Source organism: Anabrus simplex, chromosome 4 (genome assembly GCF_040414725.1).
Source record: "Anabrus simplex isolate iqAnaSimp1 chromosome 4, ASM4041472v1, whole genome shotgun sequence".
Classification (NCBI taxonomy): Eukaryota; Metazoa; Arthropoda; class Insecta; order Orthoptera; family Tettigoniidae; genus Anabrus; species Anabrus simplex.
In genome coordinates this window covers 291,003,348-291,017,233 of record NC_090268.1, presented here as the reverse complement: position 1 = coordinate 291,017,233, position 13,886 = coordinate 291,003,348, and the positions used below count along the sequence as shown (strand labels likewise).

Genomic DNA, 13,886 nt, shown 5'->3' with positions numbered 1-13,886 from the left:
GGAATCTGACTATCAGCCAATCAACAAACCGTTCTTCCCTTTCAGTTAAACACTTTCTCCTGGGTTTCCTTGGCGAGTTCTTAATATGGCCTTTGTATTTAAATCTATCAATCACATATTGCACCGAAGAATGTGTTCTATTGACCAGATGTCCAATCTTTCGACATGAAATTCCTTTAAGTGCCAGTTTAAGTATAGCGTACTGAACCTCCGTACTTAACTCTACACTTCTACCCATGTCCACTAGGAATGAGACTAACGCACTTGACCAGTCGTGTGCCATCACTGAGACTTTTCCGTGCATCACGAACAAACGGTGGGCATCATTCTGACCATGTGTACGAATACAACTGGTACACCCGTTTTTTTCGATGCCGACACATTCACATAAAATCTTCCTGCCTACATGTAAATAAGTATGGTTTTGAGTAACGAATTTATCATTGACAAACCATGTTTTTACCCGTAATGTAAATTTTATTTCAGTTTTTTAATTGTTAATGTGAATATACAAGACTTCATAAGAAATTGAAGCCTGTACGAATAACAGAGACACATACGGTATGTCTAATATCAGAGGAGGGATAATAGGACCAGTTATCCAGGGAAAGGACATGTCACTGCCATCTGTACCCAGCTGTACCTAATCGTCACCGATAATGACAGAATACTTATGTTTGGACAATTATCAGCTCCTGGAATATCTCACCGTGAAATGTCATTATTATAACCCTTAACTAATTATCTGTCGAGACATTCTTTAGCATGTAGATAATGTAGACAAATGTCCCAACTCAAAGACCTAATGTTGGTATAGTTGGGGACAAATCATGACGACCTCGCCTCACACCACTACTTTCCAGCGGCAGTTCGGTGTCTATTAGCGACTTATAGGATTTACTACCTCTACTGCAGCCAGAGTTGCCAAATCGGCTACTGTACTCTATGTCTCAAATATTATTACAATATTATAAGTCCACCTGTTCAATACAATACAATATGATCCACTATTTCATATGGTCAAAATTTTATACATAATACATAAAAGTCAATGGTACATGTTTCATCCTCCTTACCGGCATCATCAGCCTATATCAATCTTAAAAATAATACGTATGGAGTCATTCTAATCTTATAAATTATAGGTTAAAATGTTGAAAAATGATTTCGTAAAACATTATACAATAACATCTAAAACAACGATAATGCACCAAAGTATGTTAAAAAAAAGAGTAAATTAATGAAGATTAAAACGTGGTTAAACATGAATTTTGAGAGTTTAAAACTAAAATGGATCCTTTTTTTTATAATATCATTAAGACTGTGATGGCCTTGAATGTAAACACAATCATCAAAGGGGGATGTTTCTGTACTGTACTCTACACGAAGAAAGGGTAAATACTACAGAGAGTGAGGAAGAAAGTGGTTTGGCAGCCTCTCTAAAACAAACAAGGATAACTTGGAACTCGTTAACTCAGCAGGGTGCAGGGTGTGATTGACTACTGGCTTCCAGCTTGCTTCTAGGAACCGAGGCCGTCATGTTTTGTCCCGAACTATACTTCAATGATTATTATGCCAATATATGAACAAATGAACAACATGAAAGAAATTAAAATTATTGCCTTGGCTGATACCGCATATTGGGGGTTCGCAGGATGCAAAGGAGATGCAGTTCGATTAAAAATTTCAACTTCAGGAAGTACAAAGAAATTAAACAGCATTATAACACAAACCATGGATGGTAAGATACGTCATACACGACATCTTGTGACTTGCCCCTTGATGGAGAGCTATTATTTAATTCGTTCCCTCAACCTGCCCAACAGCTGAGCGAAAAATGCAACTATCCAACCTAAATTTAGGCACCGGTCTTTAATTTAATGTCCTAAAAACAAATATTTTATAAGAACGCTTGGACAGACTCTCATCCCAGTGCCCTAATCATTAAGCAGGAGAATTAGAAATCAAAAGGCTAATTAATGCAATCTGATTAAAGTGAACCAAGAAAATAACTAAAAAATAACGACTGTTTTACGAGAACTGAATTTAAAGTTAGAAATTAATTTAACAAAAAACTGAATGACTATCTCACGGAAACTTGCAATATCTTTAACTCGCTTGCTCACCATGTGGCCTTGTTCTGGTGGTCCTTGGAACGCTTTCATCCTTGTAGCTGGAACATTACCGGTTGTCTTTGGGATACCTCCATCTGCCGCCAAGTACCAATCCTGCCTTGCCAAGTGCACCAACCACTAATTGGATGATGGCTTCGAAACTGCCACTCCCTGTTATGCTCTCTCATATGTTGGAGATGAGCCCTGATCAATGTTAGAAAAACCCCCTTGGGTTATGCGGAGAGGATACTGAATTAATAATCCTTCCAACTTTACTGAAAGTGTGTACTGTAGTTTCATTTCTAGCTAGTTTAATGCTACCTATTGTTTTAGACTGGTACAAACCGGTCTAGTAGTAGAGCTGTTCGTACTGCCTGATGAGAGCGGCTGCACACCCATCATTCAGAAATTCCTAAATACCATGTTGTGGTAATGAAGTGAAGAAGTGATAAACTATCAGACTAGTCCACTATGGGACATCAACCATAAGACAAGTCATAAGACCTAAGTTGAAATACAAGAGATAATATGCCGCCAGGAGCTCCAACACGCCCTTAAATAAACTTTACTGGCTCTCATTACAGGTCGAAACACGTGGTCCAATCAGGTGAAACGTCTCTCCCTACTCCTGCTATCGAAGATGATGGGTCCCAACGATGCTATCAACTGTTCTTCCATTAGCCATCTCACTCAGTATCCATGGCAACAAGACGCTCCTTTGAAAATGTAGGCGGTGACCAGTTTGAATTACCCAGCTCGGAACACAGTAGCTGCGGTTAGAACGGTTGGACACATGCTGGCTTTTCCCAGGAATTGAGGTCTAAATTTGTAGCTTCTTCCTCAAAGATGTGGCATGGTAGAGGAAAATCTACTGCAAGTTAAATTTTATTGAATATCGCATAAGTTAATACGAGGATAATCAGCCCTCGTTTAAAAGTCGTAGTTACAAAGTAGGCCTAATGAAATGATAGCGAGCAAATGATCAGAATGAATTATAATAAAATTACATACGAAGATATATATGACGTAAAATTATACCTTTCCTGAATTAATTATACATAATAAAATTAACATAATTACACTGTGACGTCTGGAAAGTTACAATCTTAGCAAAGGACTAGCTCGCTATTATGTAAAAAAAAACTGTTCATAACAAAGGCTTGATCATAAACAATCGTAGTGAAATCAGTGTAGATGTGCCACTGGACAACTTAATTGTTTTTCCTCACAAACAACACAAATAGAGGTGTGGATACCGGTGATTGGAAACAAATTAAGACAAAATTTGGAGGCACAGTAGAGCCCCGTATATTCAGATTCTGTTAACACTTTCACTACCAGCTGCCTGAGCAGCTTGCCACTGATGGGGCCCAGCCATTTTTAAAAAGCCACCTACTTGACTGCTGAGTTCTTCATTAGTGCATATTAAAGAAATCATCATCGAAATTTTTTTTTTTACAAAAGACATAACGTTGTTTTTCTAACCGTTTTTATTTACTCCTGTATGTACATCACTGATGTTGAAAATGTCCCATCGAATGTAATTTTATTTGCTGAGTGTTTCCAAGGAATCACTGGCTTGTCAAATCAGATGAATGAGGAACTACTGTCACAAAATATCCGAGTAAATTTCTGTTGAGTAAGGTGCTGACCTTATTTACTTATTTACTTACCAACGGTAAAGGGCCATTGATAGGGAAGTCCGGTTATGTAGACCAAAGGTATTGGCGAAATATCACTATAATATTTGTCCCAAATAGAATATAATAATTCATTTTACTCAAAGTGTAAAATCTGCAGTAAATTAAGATATAGTACAAAATATTTTACTTGCAGGGAATAATATGGATACATACTTTACTACCTTACAACTACTTTTCTGCTACATCGCAGCGCTTCCGTATGTGTTTTGTTTGTCTAACACTTTAGTGTGTGATGTCTTTGCTCACTGAAGTTGTTTGAATTAATTAGGTGTTTTCTTCATTTTGCTCACTCCGCTGCTTGTGCCGTCTTTTCTTCCTTTCTTTCTTTCTTTCTTTCTTTCTTGAGGTCCAGGGCTTACACCGACGAATGGGAGTGCTTTGTCTGTTAATTGTCATTATATACATATTTCTCTAGTGACGACTGTATTTCTTAATTTACCCCGAATTTTTCACTTTATTGGTGTAAAAACAATTATAATGTTCCATTTGGGACAACTATTTCAGTGACATTTCGTCGATACCTTTGGTCTACATAACCGGGCAGTCCTAACTGCCTGAGGATCATTACTCGGAAGGGGGACGAGCGTTGCTTTACGTCCGTAGGTGAAACCTTAAATTACCCTACACGTGTCCCCCGGGTAGAGCTAAGAAAGCAACGGCGAAGAGATGCGATCGAACTGTCTGAAAAGACCTCTCGGTCATAATGCACAGAGTAATGAAGAAATCGGTCCTTATCAGGACCCGGAAGCCTATAGCCGAAAAATCGGACCTTCAATTCGAATGTGCCATCTTAACATCGAAGGCATCAGCAGAGCAAAATGTGAGTGTCTAGCTAAAATTCTGAAAGGTCAACAGATTGATGTCATTGCGCTACAAGAAACTCATACAGCCAATGATATGCAACTAAGAACAAGAGGCAAGATCCCAGGCTTCAAATTAGTGGCTCACAATAATCACGAAGTGTATGGCTTAGCTACCTATGTGAGAAACAATATTACTAACTATGCAGTAGTCGACTGTAGCTCAAGTGATGACATTTTCACCGACACAATTAAAATCAATAATCTAACAATAATGAACGTATATAAGCCACCAAACACAACGTGGCCCACTCCTCCTCTACCATCCTTACAACACCCAACCGTAATCATAGGAGTCTTCAACAGTCATCACACATGTTGGGGCTATCAACAAAATGATCTAAATGGGGAGGCAATTGTTGACTGGATGGACATGGAAAATCTTAAACTAATCTATGATGCTAAAGAAAAAGGAATCTTCTTCTCCGCTCGATGGGGTAAGGAATACACTCCAGATCTTTCCTTCATAACCCAATCCCCAAACTCTCCAAACCAGATACTTCGCTCAGTTCTCAAGTTTCCCCTCATAGTCAACACCGGCCTGTCATACTCCAAATTGGCATGTATATTCCTGTCATTCGATCTAATCCGAAACCTAGATGGAACTTTAAAAAAGCTAACTGGAAAAAATTTAAAGAACAAACTGATGCAAATATGAATTAAGCCAAACTTTAATAACTATGACAGATTTGTTGGAGTTATAAAAGGTGCTGCTCGGCGCTGCATTCCAAGAGGATGCCGTAAAGAATATATTCCTGGATGGACTGCAGACAGCGAGAGCCTTCTTAAGGAATTTGAGGAAAATGGCAACAATGAAACAGCCACAAAACTTATTCAATCACTGAATGACAATAGAAAACAAATTTGGAACGACACTGTGTCATCTCTTGATTTTACCCACTCAAGTAGAAAGGCCTGGTCTCTCATTAGAAAGCTTGACTCATCAAAGCCAGCTGGTTGACAGAAACTGAGTGTTAACATTAATGATCTAGCCAAACACATGATCTCTATCTCAAAGATCAATAGAGATAATCAAGTTGTAAGGGAAATCCGGTCAGCACTGAAACATAAAAAGCAATTAGCAAAACAACAATCATCCCAATTCTCTTGTCCTTTCACAAGAGAGGAAACCCTAGAAGGCATCAAGAACATAAAATCCGGGAAAGCAGCAGGTATAGACGGCATCTATCCTGAATTCCTGCAACATCTTGGACCTGCAACAGTCACCTGGCTCACCAAATTCTTCTCCAATATTTTGGAGACAGGTAACCTTCCTTCACTATTCAAGAAGACCAAAGTAATATCGATCTTGAAACCCAACAAGGACCCTCTGAGAGTGGAAAGCTACAGACCCATTGCACTGCTAAGTGTTACTCTAAAGCTCCTGGAAAGACTAATATACAATAGGATCTCAGAAACCATCAATTATCTCCTTCCGACAGAACAAGCTGGCTTCAGACCTGGAAGAAATTGCGCTGACCAAATTTTTGCATTGACCTCTCATAAATGAAAATGGATTTGAGAATCGGAAGATTAGTATGGCTGTCTTCTTAGACTTATCAGCAGCCCATGATACTGTTTGGCGAGAAGGGCTCCTGCTAAAACTTATCTCTGCCATCCCCTGTGTCAAGCTTACAAATCTCATTGGCAATATGATTAGCAACAGAAACTTTCAGATCTTCTCGGATGATGCAGTAAGCAAAACCTACAAACTGAATGATGGACTTCCACAAGGATCTGTTCTGGCACCCTTACTTTTCAACCTCTATACTGCTGACTTACCAGCAACTAAGTCCAGGAAATTTATTTACGCAGATGATATACTACTGGTTAGCCAAACACCAAGTTTTCCAGAAGCTGAACAAATTCTTACAGCAGATCTACAAAAGCTAGATATATACTTCCAAAAGTGGTGTCTCCGTCCAAATCTCCAAAGGACTGTTGCATCTGTGTTTCATCTCAGAAATAAATTTGCCAACTACAAGCCTACAATAACATTCAGAAATCAATCCTTACAACACTGTCCCTTCCCAAAATATTTAGGTGTCACATTAGACAGATCCCTAACATATAAACATCATATTAACAACACAGCTGCCAAGATTAAAAGTCGGAATAATATTTTTAAAAAATTAGCCGCCACATCCTGGGGCGCAAACAACCAAGTGTTGAGATCTACTGCTCTAGCTCTTTGCTATTCAGTTGCCGAATACTGCGCTTCAACTTGGCTGAACAGTGCTCATACTGCGAAGATTGATGCTCAACTAAATCAAGCAATGCGCATTATAACTGGTTGTATTCGCTCTACAAACGTGGCCTGGCTGCCTACACTCAGTAATATTCCACCGCCTTGCTTAAGAAGGTCTGAAGCTCTTCTAAAACTGTGGAAGAAGACCAGCCAGGACTCCAACCTCCCCGTTCATCAGGATATTACTCAACCTGCCCCTCCACGACTTAAGTCTAGATCTCCACCCTGGCGCACTGCACTTACACTGGAAGAATCTGGGTTCTCCATCACGAACGCCTGGTTACACCAATGGCAGCAGTCTTCTGTTCCCAATCAACATCTTGTGACTCTACCTCATGTTCAACCTCCCGGATTCCATCTACCCAGACGTCAATGGAGGACTCTAAACAGGATAAGAGTCAATCAAGGAAGATGCGGCTATACTCTTTATAAATGGGGCTGGCAGAAGTCTTCTGGGTGTGATTGTGGAGCTACCTCACAGACCATCCACCACATAATTGCCAAGAGTGTCCACAGAGAGCATTTCAAGGTCCTTTGGAGGACATACACAACGCAACTGAGGAGGCCTTAAAATGGATCAATGGACTCGATTTGGAACTATAGGCTTCTGCTTGTATATATTGTGTATATATTGTATACTTATTTATATAATCTATCTGTGCACATCATACGATAAATAAATAAGTAAATAAATAAATAAATAAATAAATAATTACTCAGAATATGTACAAGATGCTCACAATAGGTATCCTGACTCAGGACCACCCACTAGACTACTAAGCTGCTGCCCAGAATTCACAAAAACAGAACAGGACTACAGGATCCCACACCACAAACTATAAATAACAAATCAATGAGCATAATGTGTCAACAATGTGCCTGTTGCAGGGAATAACAATTATGAGTCCATTCCTAAAGGAGGTATTTTATGTTGGTTAAATGCTAATCCTCTTTTGTCAATCACATATTTGTGAAATAATATTATTGTTGATAGAGATTAAAAATCAAGATTCAGAGGAAAGTTTCACAACCCACATCTCCATGACCTTCCAGTTGACCAGTGGTGACCTCTTCTCATGTGCTAATGCACAGTAACATTTGTATTGGATGTAAGTGAAGGAGACAGATGTCCATGTAGACAAGAGGAGTACGTTTCAGTAAATGGTCACTAGGCATCTGAATCTCATGTCATTCTGATGCAGTCATGGAAGCAGACTCAACGACGGATTGGCCAAGCAAGATGCCCCAGAGACAAGACGGAAGATCACACATACCACAGGTCTAAACACCCTGTAATTAACTCTGCCTTTTTCATAAATAGAGATAAACGAACTCAAGTGGGCTGGAAAAGCAGCCTTCTCCAAAAATACAAAATTTCTTAATCAGTTTCAACATTACTTCCTTGCTGGATCCTCACAGTTACATGTCACAGGTTTCTTGCTGTTTTCTGATGCAACAAATAATAAAGCTATTCCTGAAATGGTATAGGCCCTATTCAAATTTAAAGAGAATTTAAAGAGAACTGAATAGTTAGAAATGATGTCTGGAAGTCAAAACTTTGTCCTACAGGAGTTCTTTAACGTGCAAAAAAAAAAAAAAAAAGTGATATGGTGTTGTAAGATTTAAACAATCTTTGCTACACACCTCAATCAGGATCTAACTCACAATCTAGCAAACAGGAACGTTAACACATAACCAACTACACCATTTAGGTCAGTATGCAAGAAAATATTCAGACATGTTCCACGTCTGAAGCAGTAAGAAGGAACCACCATAGAGCTTCTAAAGATTCGACTGAGAGGTCACCAAAGATAGCGTTATGTGCCAGCCCGCCTTTAGTATTTCCTGGAAGGAACTAGTAAATCAGCTATAGAGCATCCAGGATTAAGAAAAGACTACAGGTCTTTCGTCTTTTTACTTCTATTGGTGTTTCCCCCTTTAGTTCCAAATGTATGTAAGAATTATAATGAAGTCCCGTCCAAATGTAGTAAACAAGAACCTCGTTTATCTGGCCCTCCGGTTTATCCGGATTGAAAATAATAAACATTTATTTTTACTTGTACAGTATTTCTTTTACGGGGTCTATTCTTCTTGAACTTCTCTTCCGCCAAGGATAGTTAAGGACAGGAATTGAAAGCAAGTCGGCCGCGGTCTATCAAAGGTACCATCCCCGCATTCGCCTGGAATTGAGAATGGGAAACTGTGGACTCTTCTGAGTTCCTTGACACATCTGCACGCATTCCCAGATGCTCGGACGTAGATGAGAATGACATCAATTAATGGTTGAAAAATTACTGTAATTCAGGCTACGGTGTAATGAGAAATGAATAAATTATTGCCTCTTGTTCTTTGGCAGGTAATGACGAGGGTGATTATGAATTTGAAAATGAAACCAGTGCTCCATCAGAAGAAAATGACTGAGATGGCAACAATGGAGCTGGACAAACTGATGGGCTATTTAGAATCCCAGACTGAAACCACACCGGCACAACTGATGTTAGTAAAACGTCTTTGTGATCATGCTGTGCGCAAACACTATACAAATGTAAAACAGAAAAAGCTCACACATTATTTTGTTGCATAAATCAGAGTCGTAAATGTAAGAAAAGTGTTTTTATATTTTTTTTGTACAATTGAAAAAAGGTATTACTGTACAGCTTATGTTAATATGTTGTAAAACATATATTGTATTTGTTTTTTAGTTTTCAGGATTACCCAGATTTTCGATAATCTGGATCAGTTCCGTTCTCAATCGGATAAACGAGGTTCTTGTGTATTTTTGAGTTTATAATTTTAAATATTACATACACAGCTCACTATACATAACAACCGGCCATGTTTGCCATATCACGCCACAATTGAGTGCGGAGTGGCGGGAATCAACATGTGGTGTAACTCGTCTACTGCAAATTATAATTGGTGAGGTCAGCGCATCATATTTGCAGGTGTCACACTCATTACACTGATTGCTTATGTAACGGAGATATTCATCAGATTGAAGCGATCACCTTTCTGGGATGCATGGTGTTCATTGTAAATATATTGTGCTTCATACTCCATGCATTGCATTGCTTTTTGTTAAGTGTATACTGTTTTTGTCTGTTTAGTATTCTATATTATCAATCAGCCCATAAGGTCTGTAGTCTTTTCTTAACTCTCGATGCTGTATAGGAGCTCCCAGTCAGAGGGCATAGTGACAGTCTCTCTCCCCTATTTTTCTCATCTTGTTTCTCGGAGATCTTCTCGAAAAACAGATTAGATCTTCTCGAAGGTGTAATGAGAATGTTCTCATTCTGGCCGCACCTTGAAAAGTCCAGAACTCTGGGGATATAAAATGGACTGCCGTGAACTGACAGTGCAGGACAGTTGGGCAGCAGTAGTGCCAGTTGGTGCCGTAGTTGGTGTGAGAGGGGTCCCACTGAAGTCTGTGCCTGAGCAGCATCGTCGTATTGGAGTACTGCTGCAGTACGGACTGGAGTAATGTGTGTGTACAGCAATGCAGTAAGTTACTGAGTACTGTGTGCAGCATTCTCCCTAGGACCTTTTGGTTGGGCGCACCGCCCTGCCGTTTTTACAGGCCGCCCGGCTAACATAACCTAGGTAATTGTTAGTTACATAATATTCATACATATTTGAATCACTGGTTGCTCCAATTTAAATTGTACATACCGTAAAATTGTTTATTTACACGATAAATATTCATTTTTATCCGCATAATTGCTTCAATTACATCAGAAGTTAAATGTTTAGCTTGACTGTCATGTAGTGTAGTGCTCAAGCAGTGTCTGGATTAACGTGGAATCGCATGCGTGCATTCAATTCCGCATGACGTCACAAACCCGTATGGCAGTCCACAGCAACCGAGTGGTATGCCCCGGTGTTAGGCCTATATGATTATGAACGAGCAGTAGTCGAACCCCACTTTTGACAGCCCTGAAAATGTTTTTCCGTGGTTTCCCATTTTCACACTAGGCAAATGTTGGGACTGTACTTCAATTAATGCCACGGTCACTTCCTTCCCACTACTAGCCCTTTTCCTATCCTATCATCGCCACAAAACCTATCTGAGTCTGTGTGACGTAAAGCAACTTGTAAATCAGGTATAAAATGAGCGAGTAGTAGAACGCTAGAAGTTTGAAATACTCTAATGTTTTATTCATGATAATAACACTAAAATAGTTATATTTTGCAGTTAATGTTTACCTGTCTGATATTATTGTCAATACCTGGGAGGAATGAAATTTTATCATGTTCATTTTTTACGTAGTATTCTCCGCCCGGCTACTCATTCCTGCCACCCAGCTAACGAAAATTTCTGGGGAGAACACTGGTGTGTATGTGTACCTAAGTGGAGTCAGTTTGTGGAACAGCTGATGTGAATAGAGTTGGAGAAGTGTTAAATGTCATTGTTGCGAGGAGTATTGTAGTGTGCACTACTGAGTTGTTGCTGTTATGTGACTGCTGTTTAGTTGTCAGTTTTGAGTGGTTCATTGTATGAAGCAGTCAACTTGACTGTGAGTGAACCAAATTGACTGAAGAGTGTGCGAGTCATCAGATTCGCCTGGAGTCGAACCAAGGAAGAGCCGTCCTGCACTGTGATTGTTAACAGAACGTGTTCTAACCTGTCTGCATGCAGCTGTTGTGTGAAGCTGAGCATTGCGGAGTAAGGTGAAAGCGAGGCCCGTCAATCAGGATTATCGCCCGCCAAGGTAATATCAGATTTTTAAATAGACAGCAAATAGTGAAGTATGGTCATTCATGGCTGAATGCACTTGTCTGTACTAACTGGGTCATCCTTAATTAAAACAGACTGATAGAACAGAGCATTATATTCATGATAGTAGGTCAGAGAACCAATATGGCATGGCTCGCATGTCACAATAGGCCTACTGTAAAAAGGGCTACCAAAGTTGACACATTAACCTATCCAACACAACACTTTAAAGTGGACGAAAGTTGAATTAGACTTGCACGGCAATCAAAAGGAGTCTGTTGCGTAAGTCCCCAGGTGACAGTGACAAGAACATAGGTTGTTTAGATTAGGTTAGGCCTCAAGACTTGCACAACAAGAGGTTCTACAAAAAAAGCCTACAGGCTTTTAGTATCCCCTGGATAAGACCACAGATCTGCTTTTGTTATGTACAGTATGTTAAGTGACAATGACCTCTGGTCTGGTTTGGGTGGTCCAGTGAGTGAAAAGACCCTTGGTCTGCTTTGTTGCTAAAAAGTGACAGAAGCATAAGGACCGCGCAGTCACATCACACACAAGCCATGACAATTTCAAACTAGGCAGTTCTATTATTTTCACAAAATGTGGCAGCTTTGAAGGCAGACATAACAAGGGCTTTATCAAGAGACAATAGAAAATTTGCCTTCATCACAGCCATCCAATAGCAACACAGAAAATGGTCGCATTTCAAATTTCCAGTATCTGCTTGCATTCTCATATTCCTTTCCATATATAACAAGTAAGAATATATATCTAGGGGCGAGTTGATGGGCTCCTGGCAAGCATAAAGGAAGGACTCTCCACACTGCTACTTCAGGTATCGCTTCACATCATTTTTAAACGTGTTAACCATTTCCTAACATGAGATCCCACGTTCGAAACACTATCCACAGTGACTAATCAGAATTTCATCGTAGTCTTCCAGTGAAAACAATGAATTTTGTATTGTAAAAAGGTTACGTAAACGCTACTGATCCACGAAATATCACTAATATTTGTCACATATGAAAGGTAATCATTGATTTACTCAAATAAAGTCTAAAATCCCAGGTAGATTAAGAAATAATGGAAATATTTAATTTTACAGAATACATACTTTACTGCCTTACAGCTATATACAATTTTTTCTGCGTCGCAGGGCTTCCGTGTTTTGTTTGTGTAACACAACACTTTCGTGTGTCATGTCTTTGCTCACGGTAATGCTTTCGTGTCGTGTCACTTCAACTGTCAATTGTCTAATAGTGCTGTTCCTTTAATAAAGTAATATATCTATTAGGGGTATGATGCGCAAAGGTATCACCCAAATATCACTATAAAATTTGTCACAAATGGAACATAATAATTGCTTTTACACATATCAAGTGAAAAATCCCTGGCAAATTAAGAAATACCGTCGTTATTTGAGAAATATGAAAACATAGTTAAGGCTTGTAGACAGGACTGGTTTATGTCGTACTACGCTGCTGGTGCCGTCTTTTGTTACTTTCTTCAGGTCCAGGGCTAGCACCGTGGAATGGGAGTGCTATGTCTGTAGATTCTCATTATCTTTGGCCAGTACGAACAGCAAAATGGAGGTCAAAAGAAAAATAGCATGATCGTTGGACCAATAAATATTTTTATTTCTGTTCGAACGAAAGTAACTCGATCCCTGGACCAATAAATCACTAGTCCACTGAATTTTTCTTATGTACATTGGCCATACCATTTTGTCGCCTATTAAATATTGCATATCGCGATACAATTCATGAAATGATGTGATTGACAAGTGAAGAATGAAACAAAAGCAAAGAACTTCAGTGAACACAGATATCACACACGAAATTGTTCAAAGTGTAAGACAAAAGACATACGTGTCACTGTGAGCGCAACACCAAATGTACTTGTAAAGTGGTAAAGTACTTATTAATATTCTCCAAAAAACATATATTTCTTAATTTGCCAGGGATTTTTCACTTGATATGTGTAAAAGTAATTATTATGTTCCATTTGTGACAAATTTTATAGTGATATTTAGGTGATACCAATGCGCACTATACCCATCTATTGGTCCAGGGATCATGCTATTTTCCGGTTGCTTCGGCACGAGATTTAGGTCTTGTAATTTCCTTATTACATGGTGATTTTTGTCGTCAAAAAAAGCGATAACATCCTTAATGTTGTTCACCTCCATTTTGCTTTTTGAACTGTCCGCGCTAGACAAATGCACAAAGATAATAAGAATTCACAGACATG

General features: G+C 39.1%; 1 protein-coding gene across 6 annotated transcripts in view; it reads right to left on the bottom strand.

Moving 5' to 3' along the window:
- The window catches only part of Nrg (Neuroglian), a 216,328-nt gene that overhangs the window by 201,048 nt on the left and 1,394 nt on the right, over positions 1 to 13,886 (bottom strand). The gene's annotated exons all lie outside the window — the stretch shown is intronic.